Source organism: Scyliorhinus canicula, chromosome 20, assembly GCF_902713615.1.
Source record: "Scyliorhinus canicula chromosome 20, sScyCan1.1, whole genome shotgun sequence".
NCBI lineage: Eukaryota > Metazoa > Chordata > Chondrichthyes > Carcharhiniformes > Scyliorhinidae > Scyliorhinus > Scyliorhinus canicula.
The window spans coordinates 49,991,045-50,005,522 of NC_052165.1; the positions used below are offsets into that span (position 1 = coordinate 49,991,045).

Below are 14,478 nucleotides of genomic sequence, written 5' to 3' on the forward strand. Positions count from 1 at the left end.
AGACCCCGCCCCCTGCCCCGCCCCCTACCCCGCCCCATACCCTGCCCCGCCCTGTCGGTCCGAGTGAAGTTTCAGGCCGGTCCCCAACACAGGCTGTGTGGAGGTGGAAGTGGAGGGCAGGGATCTGATCAGGTACGACTCTAGAGTATTATTATTATCTTTAATGTATTCTTAGACAAAACTACACCTTTGATGTATTATGAATAAATAAAGTTACGGCGTTAGATGCGTTGCCAGTTTATAATTACTCCTCAGTGTGTCAGACCTGAATAATGTGAGAGACTCTCTACACTGCACAGAGTCTACAGGATGCAGCCCAACCAGTCCCTCCACAGGCTGCAGCCCAGCCTGACCCTCAACAGGCTGCAGCCCAGTCTGACCCTCCACAGGCTGCAGCCCAGTCAGTCCCTCCGCAGGCTGCAGCCCAGCCTGACCCTCAACAGGCTGCAGCCCAGTCTGACCCTCCACAGGCTGCAGCCCAGTCAGTCCCTCCGCAGGTTGCAGCCCAGTCTGACCCTCCACAGGCTGCAGCCCAGTCTGACCCTCCACAGGCTGCAGCCCAGTCAGTCCCTCCGCAGGTTGCAGCCCAGTCTGACCCTCCACAGGCTGCAGTCCAGTCTGACCCTCCACAGGCTGCAGCCCAGTCTGACCCTCCACAGGCTGCAGCCCAGTCAGTCCCTCCGCAGGTTGCAGCCCAGTCAGTCCCTCCACAAGCTGCAGCCCAGTCTAACCTTCCACAGGCTGCAGCCCAACCAGTCCCTCCACAGGCTGCAGCCCAGTCTGACCCTCCACACTGCAGTCCAGTCTGACCCTCCACAGGCTGCAGCCCAGTCAGTCCCTCCACAGGCTGCAGCCCAGCCTGACCCTCCACAGGCTGCAGCCCAGCCTGACCCTCCGCAGGCTGCAGCCCAGTCAGTCCCTCCGCACTGCAGCCCAGTCTGACCCTCCACAGGCTGCAGCCCAGTCTGACCCTCCACAGGCTGCAGCCCAGTCTGACCTTCCACAGGCTGCAGCCCATCCAGACCATATCTGAGTTTGCCTTTGGGGGGGCGGGGGGGAGGGTCATATTCGTTTCTCGGGGATAAAGACTTGTCCTGTTTGTGTTTAAAACTCAGAGCGGGAAGGCAACATCTGCTGCAATAGGATGAAGAGCTTGTTTTGTTCCACCCCCAGCAGTTGCTGTATCGGTTAAAGAAACAGGTGGTGGGTGATATACAGTGACAAGGAAAAGACTGGAAAGCATCAGAAATACTGGGACCACTGACCTCCAAAGGAGGACTTCAGTAGCCAGCATTTGATTGTATTTGTCGGGCCCCAGAAACGTTTCCAAGCTTGCTGAGTGGCCTATTGGTGGTTTAATGAAGAAATCACATTAGATCTCCTGTACGTTACACTATATATTCCTACTTTACAACTGCGGCTACCGTTTTAAAATTACATCATGGGTAATAAAGCATTTTGGGATGTCACGCGGTTGTGAAATGCACTGCAGAAAATGCAAGACTTAAAAAAATTAACTGAGCTTCCCGCAGAAATGGATACCAGATATTTGTGCATAGCAGGATTAGATAAGTGAACCAGGGAGATGGTGAAGGGTCTCTCACTCTTCCCCTGCCTTGCCCTCTTTTCCTCTTCTCCCTCTCTCAGGTATCATTGATGCATTCTATTCCCTTGTAATGAATTAACTGGAAAGCCCGTATCCTGGTCAGATCAGGTACCTAGAGTCCAAAAATGAGCCCAACTGCATTCACTTCACAGTACTTTTACACTTCCACCCATTTGAAGTGGCCCAGCAGCATTTGTATTTACCACAGGTCATATAAAGTGCTAGAAGTTTCCAGTCCCTCACTCTGCAGTAATTTTGCTGCTTTGTGCTATAATATGTCTTAAAAAAAATGTTCAGATCTTCATCTTGGTTGGGCCATTTCTTTTCAGATTTATTTTATCTTTGTCCTCTCACCCCTGCAGCTGGCAACTTGCAGAACATGCTCTGTCACAATGTGATCTCTGCCTTTCTGTCCCTACGCCCACAACTAAGCTGGGATGGACCTAGTTCCAGGGCACTTTGCAAGCTAGCTGACACCATGTGGCCAACCTCTCTACCTGCTGCCTACTGGAGAAGGTCTCTAACATGAGATCTTATAAGTCCTTCCTCAGTATGCCTTGTGCACAACCCCTTGGATGCTGTTACTGCCAGGCATCACCAGAGTGACACAATGGCATGTGGTTAGCACTACTGCCTCACAGCACCAGGGACCGGGAGTTCAGTTCTGGCCTTGGGTGACTGTGAGTTTGCATGTTTTTCCCTTGTCTGCGTGGATTTCCTCTGGGTGCTCCGGTTTCCTCCCCTAGTCCAAAGGATGTGCAGGTTAGAACATACAGTGCAGACGGAGGCCATTCAGCCCATCGAGTCTGCACCAACCCACTTAAGCCCTCACATCCACCCTATCCCGTAACCCAATAACCCCTCCTAACCTTTTGGACACTAAGGGCAATTTATCATGGCCAATCCACCTAACCTGCACATCTTTAGACTGGGAGGAAACCAGAGCACCCGGAGGAAACCCCACAGACACGGGGTGAACGTGCAGACTCCGCAAAGACAGTGACCTAACGGGGAATCGAACCTGGGACCCTGGCATGCTGAAGCCACAGTGCTATCCACTTCTACTACCATGCTGCCCACATGGTGGACTGGCAGTGCTGAATTGCCTCTTCATGTTGAGGGATGTGCAGGCTAGATGGGGTTTTGGGGGGGTGTAGGTCAGGTGCTCTTGAGGGTCTGTGCAGACCTGATGGGCTGATAAGCCCCCTTCTGCCCTGTAAGGATTCTATGGATCACAATAAGCTCTTTCATCTGCTGAAACAATTAATTGACCTCCCCTGGCCAACTCTGGCTCGTCACAGATTGTGCTATTACGAAGAATAACATCGCATTACACTGTACGTGAGCCGTGGTAACAGACTCAAACTTGCTTGTTTTTTCAGTGCAAATTGTTTTGTCAAATTGCCTGGTTGCCTTGTGAAATTGAAGCTCTGTCCATTGCAGTTTCTGTGGTACACTTCAGCCCATAACAAACTATTGTCCATGTGTCCGCACTGTGTCTGTTCCTTAAATACACCAGATCCCTGATTCTGCTGTTGATTATATGTCCATTGATAATATTGTGTCAGGCTCCATAAGGCTCCCTTTCACCAGCAAGTCAGTGTGGCTAGCTATCCACTCTGAATGTCCCCTCCTTTGCTGCATGCACGCTCACCTGCTGCAAGGCACACGCACTTCAAAAAATCTTGTAACATCCGTGATATCAAATGCTACTTCCAGGTTGCTACAAAAATGCAAACATATGAATTAAGAGCAGGAGTAGGCCACTCCAATCTGCTCCGCCATTCAATAAGAACACGGCTGAATTGTTTGCAACCTCAACTCCACATTGCCACCTACCCCTGATAACCTTTCATCACCTTGCTTATCAAGATTCTAACTCTGCCTTAAAAATATTCAAAGACTCTGTTTCCACTGACCTCTGAGAGAAGATAATTTTTCTCATCTCTGCCTTGAATGGGCGACCCCTTCCATTGCATGGAATGGTTTAACTTGTCATTTGGCATGATGAGCCCCTTGCCACCTCCACAGAGTGTGTTATTTCACATGATCTCCTGGAAGGCCTCATCATCGCTTTCCACTTGTGTCTTGTTCACCCATTGCATCAACTCAAATCGGTCACCCACTGATAATTCTATGCGTTCGACAAGGGTACTTCCATTGAATGGGTCAAAGCTAACTGCCATACTTGTGCTGACCTCCGGACACTGTCATCCTCCTTTCTTCAAGTAACTCTTCAGAGTGGATAACATCCCACTTACTGCTGAATGACAATTCATTTTGGTTGGACGAGAGAGTATCACTGCTGCTTGCATCATTGCCAGCGAACAACTTGGCACCTTGAGAGGTTCTTTTCTTTAGTTGTGCATTGGGTTTTGTCCACTAGGTGGTTCCCTAGACTGATTTTGCCACTGGGATTTCTACCCAGCTGTTTCATGAACACTGCATTGCCATTGAGCGCGATAGATCAAAAAAACCCCAACAAGAACCCCTGTCAGAGAAGGCAGAATAGGACCATCTAAACCAGGGGTGGGCAAACTTTTCCGTGCAAGGGCCACATTCAGAAATTCACAATTTTAAAGGGCCGCATAGTATATTAATTAATAGTCCCGGTTGTAACCAATTAGCGTGCGGCATATACCTCAGCGCTTCCCCCGGCTGCATCCTGCCTTTAGCCCTCTTTTTCTCTACTTTTCAAAAATGGCGCTTCACCCGGTTATGATTCTAGGCGCCTCATATAGAACATAGAACAGTACAGCACAGAACAGGCCCTTCGGCCCTCGATGGTGTGCCGAGCAATGATCACCCTACTCAATTCAACGTATCCACCCTATACCAGTAACCCAACAGCCCCCCCCCCCCCCCCCCATTTAACCTTATAAAAAAAAAATTTTTTTTAAATTAAAAAAAAACATTTTTTTTTAAATGACTTGATCTTGGTGGGCCGCATAAAGACCTTTGGCAGGCCGCATGCGGCCCGTGGGCCGTAGTTTGCCCACCCCTGATCTAAACAAAGAACCATATGATGGCCCTATCATACCTTTGGCCCTGTCCATCGTCACTGCAAGACTCAAGTTCCACGTTTGTTCCCAAGACCTTGTTCACCAATGTAAAGATTCCCCTGTCTAATAACAGGTTTATTGAGATGCAACATGTGTCCACTTTTGTAAGACATATTTTTGTTTCTTACAATTATGATGTTGCATTCTTTGGGCACCTATGTTCACTTGCAATTTCATTTTGATGGGAAGAAGCTGCTCGCATATATTCAGTGTGATAATTTTTTGCATTGTTAGTTAATACAAGAAGAAATTTTATGTACAGGAAGAGAAAAAAGAAAGAGATCATGACATTTTTGTGTCTGGGAGTGTGGTCTTTATCTATTGCTTACTGTATGGTTTTCAATTTTTGTGGTTGTATTAAAGCTGGAAATTTTCACTTAAACACGTTGACATTGTGATCCACTTTTTGCCAAACACAAGGTAAACGCACCTTACTGATAGCGGAATCCATAAGACACTAGGGCAAATGAAAGCGAGTGTAAAGGTTTAGGAAGGGTTTAAGGTTTCAAGTATCTGCTTGGTGTGATAACGAATCTTTGAAACTCACACAATAGCAGTGATAGAACATATGATCATAGGACTTGGGAGCAGGAGTAGGCCATTCAGCCCTTCAAGCCTGCTCTGTCATTCAATAAGGTCATGGCTGATCTGGTTGTGCCTCAACTCCACTTTGCCATCTGTCTTCCATAGCCCTTGACTCCCTTGTCATTCAAAAATTTATCTAATCTGCCTTGAATGAATTCAATGATCCAGTCTCCACTCCTTTCTGGGAAAGAGAATTTCACAGACTATCTTTGCGAGAATGTAATTCTCCTCATCTCTGTCTAAAATGGTAGACTTGTTCTTAAACTATGTGCACTGGTTCCCGTCCCTCCCATAAGATAAAACATCCTCCCTTTTTAAGATCATTACAAGGTAAGTTCCTTCATCCTCGGAATGAGTTGAGTGAACCTTTTCTGAACTGCTTCTAATGCGGTTACATCTTTTTCAAATAACGAAACCAAAACTGTACACTATTCCAGATGTAGTCTCACCAAGCTGTCCAACAGCTGCAATAAAAATTCCCTACTTTTATATTCCATTCACCTTGCAATAAATGCCAACTTTCCATTTACCGTTGCAATCATTTGCTGTACCTGCATACTAATGTTTTGTGATTCAGATACCAAGACAGGTAGATCCTTCTGTACAAGAGGTTTTTTTTTGCAAAAATAATTTTTATTCTTAAAATGTCTGAAAGGCCATAAAAAATGGCCATCACAAAATACAATAATATTCAGGTTCTCTTCATGCATCATGTACTTCAATGTCGTCAAAGAAACATTTCAGACATTTCAAACTGGTCATTACGAAGGGTGCACAGGCATTTAAGTTGTCTACATCAAGTTGCACTGTTGAGGTACTTCAACACAATTGTGATACATGTAATATTCACTGTGAACGTAGTAGTTTTTTATATATATATATTGCATTATGTATCTGTTGCAGTTATGTTAAGTTGTTAAGAAAAGAGGTTAGCTTAAGGTATCACTATTATGGGTGCGATTTAACGGAAAAGTTTCTAGGGGTGCGATTTAATGGCCGTGTTACACTTAAACGAGAGCGCGATGAGGCCGTTGGATCATGGGAGGAGCCAAAAACAAGAACCTCGCCAGGCACCGAACGATTTGCAAACTAGCCGGCCCACTCCCGTTGGTGAAAATCAGGAACCCACCGTAGTGGAGACACCAATAATCACCACTTCAGTCCAATCTCCATACAATTAACAGGAGCGACCCCCTATCTAATGGCCTCCCGTGATCTAAAAATATGACGCTGACGGAGGGGCTGATTTGGGGATCCGAGGAGGTTTGTAGCCATCTTTGTTCCTAGTCAATGAGCCCGAGATACAGCGGAAGCTGCCCTCATGGTGCTGCTGGTAGGTCAAGCGGCCAGATGCCAGGGAAGGCAGCAGCAGCAATGTCGTCAGAGGCTAGAGGCAGTGGCCCATGTGCAGGGTCCCGACCCACACCCTGAGGACTCAGTTGCCCATCAGGCCAGGGAGGGACCCAGAGGAGCTGGCCAGCGCCAAGTGTTGACAGTCGTGCCAGACTTTCGACCAGATGACGGACAGCGTCTGCTGCAGGAGACTTCACCTCAACAAGGGGACAGAGCAGCACCTGTGCGATGTCCTATTGGACTTGGCACCACGTGGGGGAGAAGCATAACGGGTCTCGGAGGCCGTCAAGGTCACCACAGCCCTGGACGTTTTACACCTCGGGACCATTCCAGGGCTTGAGTGGGGACTGGTGCGGCATCGCACAAGCTACAGCTCCCAAATGCATCAGTGAGGTCACAGATGCCCGGTCAGCAAACTATATAAAGTTGGACCAGGCCCAATAGGATGTCTGGGCAGCAGGATTCTCCACCATTGCCAGAATGATCCTGCTCCAGGGGGTAACAGTGGCACGCATGTCGCCTTGTTCTTACTGGGTCGTCTGGGAGTGCCATACATCAACAGGAAGGAGTTCCACTCCCTGAATGTCCAGCTCGTGTGTGACCACCACATGGAGATGATGCAAGTGTGTGCATGCTTTCCAGGACGTGTGCATGAAAGCTACATCCTGGGACAGTCGGACAGCCCGGCCTCTTTGATGACCACTCCAGGATGGTCAGTTGGCTCATCAGGGATAAGGGATATCTGCTGATGCCAGTAGGGAGGCTGGTGACGAATGCGGAGATATAACGAGGACCATGCGGCCATCCGGGCTGTCATTAAGCGGTGCAGTGAACTCTCCAAAATGCGGTTCCAATGCATCGGTGGTGCACTGCAGTACAACCCCAGAGTCGCCCGCTTTGTGGTGGTCTGTGCCTTCTACAATCTGGCACAGCAGCGGGGCAACGTGCTGCAGGTGGAGGGGACGGAACATGTGCCCACCTCCGATGAAGACCTGCAGCACCAGCCGGATGGAGGAAAGATGGCTGCGGCGAGGGTCCGTCAAGCCCGGAGGACCAGGGAGGTCCTCCTCCTCATAGCCCACTTCACATAGGACGTGGCCTCGTCGTCATTTCTCTCTTCTTCCTCTTCATTTCCACCTCCCCCTTCCACTTTCCCCAGGATCTGTGTAACATCAGTTCAGGGCGATGGGACTGTGTCGGCACTGGCAGCGGATCACTGTCAAGGGGGGGGGGGGGTGGTAATAACCCGCTGAGCGCTAGTGCTCCTCAACTTAGTCTGGCTCCTGCCTGTCCGCTATGCGTGTTCACACCCATTGCCTGCATGTGGTGTGCCAGGGAGAAAAGACACATCCAGACCTCTATGCTCGGGGAGCTGGGGCAGGCGATTGGTGCTCAGTCCGCACTGCGGAAGGAAGTGGCAGAGGCGTCATATTTCTCGAGTGCAACATTTTTAATGCTGTACATCTGTGTCTCTAACTGCCCCAATTCCCTGATGGTGCCGCCCCATCTTCCCCAACCCTCCCCCGATGGCCTCTCAGTGATCCTCAACCTGCTTAAGCTTCCACTCTACACAACGTTGAGGTGTGTCTCCAGGATGCACAGGTGGAGGAAGCCTGCTGCCTTCTGTAGCCTTTGGTCCTTGGCCAGCATCCTATGGGGCACTGGGGCCGGAGGGTGCCGGCCCACTTGCCGACAGCACATGCCGTGCCATGCTACCCTGTCCCGGGTGCTGACTCCAAGACACGCCATTATCCCGGGGTGTGTCTCTGGGACACAGCATCATCAAGGTCCACCTGGGACATGCTGTCAAGGTGCACAGGCATGGCTGTCACTGTCTTGGACACCTCCGGCTGCTAACATCATGCACCAGGCCCTCCATTGCATTCGCCACCCTAGCAGTGCTTTCCTCGCTGACACGCATTGCCGATGCTATCTCCTGTGCCCTTAGCCTCTGGCACTCCTCCAATCGGCTATGGACCTGTTGGAGTGACGTTGATATTCTACTCTGAATCTCACGGCCGCACTCTTTATCAATTGCATCAGCTCCGGTAAACCTGGTCCAGAGGCTCAGCATCTGACAGACCCAGCTGGGCCCTGGGATCCAGCAGACCTCCGACTGCTGCCTGGCCTGGACGGTCTTCCTTCCACCTAACGTGCATCTGCAACTGTGTGTGGCTCGCTAGAATGTGCCCCAAAGGCTGCCCAATACTGTTGCCCACTGAGGTGTGTGTCTCTGCGCTGATAGAGGGTGGGAATGACTGCTGTGCTGCGAATACAGAACATACACCACCCCTAAGAGAGGACATCCCGCTATGTAGTCACTGAGGGCTTCCCTTTTTCATGCCTCCCCTTGCCCTCCTTCAGACCCCCATCCTTCAACCCCTCCTACCTTTCGGAGACTCTTTCATACCCCACCCTTCATCATCACCCCCCCCCCCCCCCCCCCCCATTTCACGGACAAGGCCCTGGCCCTAAACAGTGCCTAGGTGCCAGAGAGCCACGGTACCACCCTGCTCTCCCTCATCACCCAGAGGTCTCCAATGGCCTGACAGATCCACCCCCAGGTACCATGAAACCATGTCGACGTTTGTGTGGATCAGTACTAATTGGTGCCCGCTTGCCCTCTCGCTGGGGAGCCGGTTAGATCCCAGAAGGCCGTTAGATAGGGCATGAGATGGAGAATGCCCTTAATTGGTGATAATTAGCATCTGGATGCATCCAGGTGGGATCCAGAGCCCACCAACGGGAGAGGGCTCTCTAAATTACAAACTGTCTGGTGCCTGGCGCAGATCCCGATTTCGGCTTTTCCTGCGATCTACCCGGCGCACACGGATCTACGCTGGGATGGAACACAGCTGTTAAGTCACGCCCTGTGTCTGCTAAACGTATGATTAAGAGCTAACAGCGAGGCAGAATGATGTGATGTCATTCATGGGAGGGTCTGGGTCTGGTTATTAGTTTTGTTTATCATTCCTATCTTCGGTCTGTTGTTTTTAGTTTATTTTTTTAGAGTTCTGCTCTGGTTTCTGAAGAAAGGTGAGTTTCTCCAGACTGACTTCTGAAAGCTTCTCCTCCAGGGACTGTGTGCATAAATCTGTAAGCCACTGAATGTTAACTTTATTAATGAGTGGGATTTGACTTATATGGGCAGATTTTGCTTGATTGAAATTTTAGAAGTAGATGGGAAAGAGACCTTTCTTTATGTTAGTAAGAACTGTTAATTGAAAAGCTGTTTTTTACTTGGATGTTAATAGGGGCTGTGTTAATAAAACAAAATTTGTTTTAATATAAAATATCCTAGTTGTCAGTGGAATCACTCCTGCAGCAAAGTGTCCTTTCCTCTCAATTTGTAAATTGAAAATTTATTGGGGTCTGGTCTGGGCACCATAACAGTATGTATTCACTACGAGTCATACATCTGAGGGGGTTCTATAAATTTCCCAGCCCCTCAATGGTTGAAAGGTCTTAGACAGCGACCGTTACCCATTGCGTCCCTGTGGCAGCTGCCCCAAGCTTTGGTGCATTCCTTAGCACATGGTCCTGGGCTTTAGAATGTGCCAGTCTGCAACACTTAGTTGGGGCCAACTCTTTGTGTATGAAGACCAACACGTTTCGGGTGGCTTTCCCCAAGTAGATGATCCTCCAGCAAACAGCCGCGTGTGCCTCGGTGTGTCCCTGGGAACAGCCCGTAGAGTCCTGAGTCATGGAACTGCTTGGGATGAACCTTGACAAAAACCACCTCATCCTCATCTCCTTCCAGATCTCCTTTGCATAGGCATATTCCACGAGGACGTCTTTTCCCACCACAGCCACCTCGAGGACAACACTCAGATGGGATGAGACTCTGGATGTGTAGGAAAGATCTTTCCGTAGGGGAGGGCTTTTTTTGCCACCAGCCAAGCTAGTGCTTTCTTGAGAGTTCTGGTGATGAGTTATTCTGCCAAATAACTTGACAGTCTGTTCAAGAAACTATCCAACAAGATCCGCCATTTCCTTTTCCCAAAGGGCCTTGAGAACATTGCTTGTACACACTGCCTGATGTACTTGAGGTCAAAGGGGTTATTCTGCATGGATTTTGTCATGAGGGTCAGGTGGTACAGAATGATCCAACTACTTGGAGAGTTCCCCGGCAGTGTGGCCGGATCCATCCTTTGCAGCACTGGGGGCAGGTAGAACCTCAGCACTTGGAGATTATGGACCGAGGAACCATAACCCCAGCACCTTCAGGCCGCCTGATCTGACTGAAGGAGACAAGGGATCAGCCAGCCCAGTTCACAAACAACACGGCCTCATTCTTGCCATGATTTACCTTGGCACCCAAGACTGGTTTAACTGGTTGCAGATGTTGCTCGGTCTGCACTGACAGCAGATATGAGTAGAGGAGGGTGACGATGTCCATATACAGGGAGGCTTTGACTTGAGTGCCTCCACCACCTGGGATCGTTACTCATCTTATGCCCGCACCCTTCCTGATGGACTTGGCAAAGGATTTTGTTTCTTCCTTTGTCTCTTGCGCCTGGGCTTTGGACTAAGGCAGCACTAATAACAATAATAATCTTTATTGTCACAAAGTAGGCTTACATTAACACTGCAATGAAGTTACTGTGAAAATCCCCTGGTCGCAACATTCTGCCGCCTGTTCGGGTACACAGAGGGAGAATTCAGAATGCCCAATTCATCTAATAAGCACGTCATTCGGGACTTGTGGGAGGAAACTGGAGCACCCAGAGGAAACCCACGCAGACACGGGGAGAACGTGCAGCCTCCGCACAGACAGTGACCCAAGCTGGGAACCGAACCTGGGATCCTGACGCTATGAAGCAACAGTGCCAACCACTGTGCTACTGTGCCACCCACAATATTCAGCTATTTTAATTGAGAACTGATGGGGGCTGGGGACGATGGTGCGGGGGGGGGGGGTTGCTAGTGACAGACAGAAGAGGAAAGGTGATTATTTTTGTTATCTTAACAGATGTGTCCTTGTGCACATTGGACCCTCTGCAGTGACAGCGGCAACATATCCCACCTCTTAAACTCCTCCTCCATCTGCTCCACCAACCTTGTGAGGTTGAGCTTGTGCAGGGCCCCCCAGCTCCCAGCCGCCTGGACCCCTAGGTACCTGAACCTCTTCCCTGCCTGCTTCAGTGGGAGCCTACCAATCCCCTCCTCTTGATCCCCCGGATGCACCACAAACAACTCACTCTTGCCTAGGTTCAACTTATACCCAGAGAAACCCCAACACAGTTCCATAATCACAGAACTCGGCAATTTTACGTTGCCGGGAGATATATTCAGTGACTGACTCCCATTCCGCTCACACCGCAATATTAAATCTGTACCTCTGCACGATGGCGGAATGCACTCTGTTGAAGTGGTTCCCCACCATCGTAATTAATTGGTCAAACGCAATAGTATCTGGGGGCCACCAGAAATGCAAGGCCCTGAATAATTCCAAAATTGCGCCGCAGGCTGTCAGCAGAATTACTGTCTGGTGTTCATTTTCAGTAATATTATTCTCCTTGAAGAAATAACTGAGACGCTCTGCGTATTGGGGCCGGGACTCTATCGCAGGGTCAAAAGCATCCAAATACAGCCATATGAGCAAGCAAGGTGTACCTTCGTTCCAAACAAGCAAAAGCAGCAACAGACGACAGAGGTGACGTCGACAGCTTCCAGTTGATCCTCGTTGCCAGTTTAGGTCAGTCAAGTAAAAATAAAGTACTGGTTTATTCACAACAGAAATGTGTATACACTCAGGACCCAGTTAGGCTTCACCGGTCCTTTCTCTCTCTCTCTCTCTCTGGAGGCCTGTGCTATTCATGCCAATCTTTATATACACTGGTCCCCGCTCTGTAGTTAACGGGGTGTGAATGCTCCTCGAGCCACACTGGGAAGATGATCAACACAGTCCCATGTGCTTCGAGCAGGATACTGCACACAGCGATCAGTGTTCAGTTAGGTTTGAGATTCAGGGAGAAATAGTTTCTCTTTTCAAATTTCTAACTGGGATCATTCACCTTCTTGAAGTGCTTAAGTAAATTTGTGAGATCCACAAGTGTACAGGAGACAGAATCACACTGTGGAAGGAGGTAGCTTTAATGGGTTAAATCCCCTTTCCCCTTACTGTAAACTGCAGCAAATTGTGTAGAAACTCCTCCTGTCGTCTTCTCTCTCACTCCCTCCACCCACTCAGCCAGACATGCCACAGGCTAGCTGCAATCGGAGACTGATTGATTGTCAGACTGGTACATCAGGGCTGAGATTGGAGTTGGGTGAAATTGTTCCTGAATGAAAATGAATGAAAATCGCTTATTGTCACAAGTAGGCGTCAAATGAAGTTACTGTGAAACGCCCCTAGTCACCACATTCCCGCGCCTGTTCGGGGAGGCTGGTATGGGAATTGAACCCGCGCTGCTGGCCTTGGTCTGCTTTACAAGCCAGCTATTTAGCCCACTGTGACTCTGGGAGGGATTTTACTCCGATGCTGGCTCAACTCTCCTGACCTGGGAATGTTTAATGCTAACACCCAGGGTGACGAACTCCCAACAAGTGCTGACGTCCTTTCACTTAATGATGAGTACAAAATTCAGCAGAAAGCAGGGTCTGGAAGCAGTCACGTCGCGCCCAGCTCCGCAGTGTTATTCATTCTGACTTCCTGCCTGGGGGCAGGGAGGTACCTGCTGGAGGTTTATTCCAGGGTATTAAACACTTGCACCTAAGGTTTTTTTCTGGAGGGTGACGTTTGGAAAATCCAGCCCCTTCTGATCTTGGAAGTTCCCTGAAAGATAATGGGACCTTTTTTAAAAAAAAAAAAAATCTAATTAAAACTGTTATTCTCAATGTCCTTTGAAAGTTGCTAACATTGATACAATTTGAGGCAGTGGTAGTCATTCCCAGCCTTGATGCTGTCGGTTTGTAGCGTTAGGGAGACTCGGTGAAGCAGTGACAGCTGTAACACTGATCCGCAGGAGTTGGGTTACGCCCTCTCTCTCGCAGGTTGATTTCCCGAAATGAATCATTAATTAATTAATTACATGGCTTATTTACATTCAGCTGATCTTTCGTTTACCCGTGTTGTGCAGGCAGAGGATCTGTGGGGGGGAAAATGGGAATTTCCCGGCACCTGACGTAACTATCGCATGAGATACGGGAAAAGTGTGGGGTCGCTGTGATACCACAAATACCGCCTCTCTCCCAAAGTCATCAGCCCTGTCTGAACAGATGCTGTGACGTTCCACATCATTTACTGGTTTCCCCAGTTTCACTGACCGAGATCTTCTTTTAATCTTTGGATTTAAATAGAGAAAAGGAAGACGTATTTGTACGTCTCCGGACGTTCCAATGCGATTTACAGCCAGCGGAGTATTTTATTTTAAGTGATCGTCATTATTGTGAGGTCTTTGAGCGCAGTGGGCAGCCTGCCCACCTCTGAGCCAGAAGCTCTGGCTTTCAATCCCATTCCAGGACTTGATGGCCAAGGACGGCAGAGTGGTTAGCACTGCTGCCTCAATGGGCCAGGGACCCGGGTTCAATTCCGACCTTGGGTGGCAGTCTGTGTGGAGTTTGCACTTTCTGTGTGGGTTTTCCCCGGCTGCTCCAGTTTCCTTTCACAGTCCAGGTTAGATAGATTGACCATGCTAAATTGCCCCTTAGTGTCACAAAGATGCGCAGGTTAGGTGGGGTTAAGAAATTATGGGGGATAGGGAGGGGGAGTGAGCCTAGGTGGGCACTCTTTTGGAAGGTTGGTGCAGACTCGATGGGCCAAATGTCCTCCTTCACTTTGGATTCTATGAAGGCACATTCGTATCATGACACAATAAACCAGCAAAGCCCTTCCAGTATGCCATGGGCAGGTGTTAAGAGCAGATGAGT

General features: G+C 49.2%; 1 protein-coding gene across 2 annotated transcripts in view; it reads left to right on the top strand.

Moving 5' to 3' along the window:
* The first annotated feature begins 53 nt into the window (after window positions 1-53).
* The window catches only part of si:dkey-82f1.1 (DENN domain-containing protein 2A), a 125,779-nt gene continuing 111,354 nt past the window's right edge, over window positions 54-14,478 (top strand). Inside the window, exon 1 of one of the 2 annotated variants that reach the window (XM_038780623.1) lies at window positions 54-132. The gene's annotated coding sequence lies outside the window, so the exon portion shown is untranslated. The remainder of the gene's footprint in view (window positions 133-14,478) is intronic. The other variant, XM_038780622.1, reaches the window with a different exon arrangement.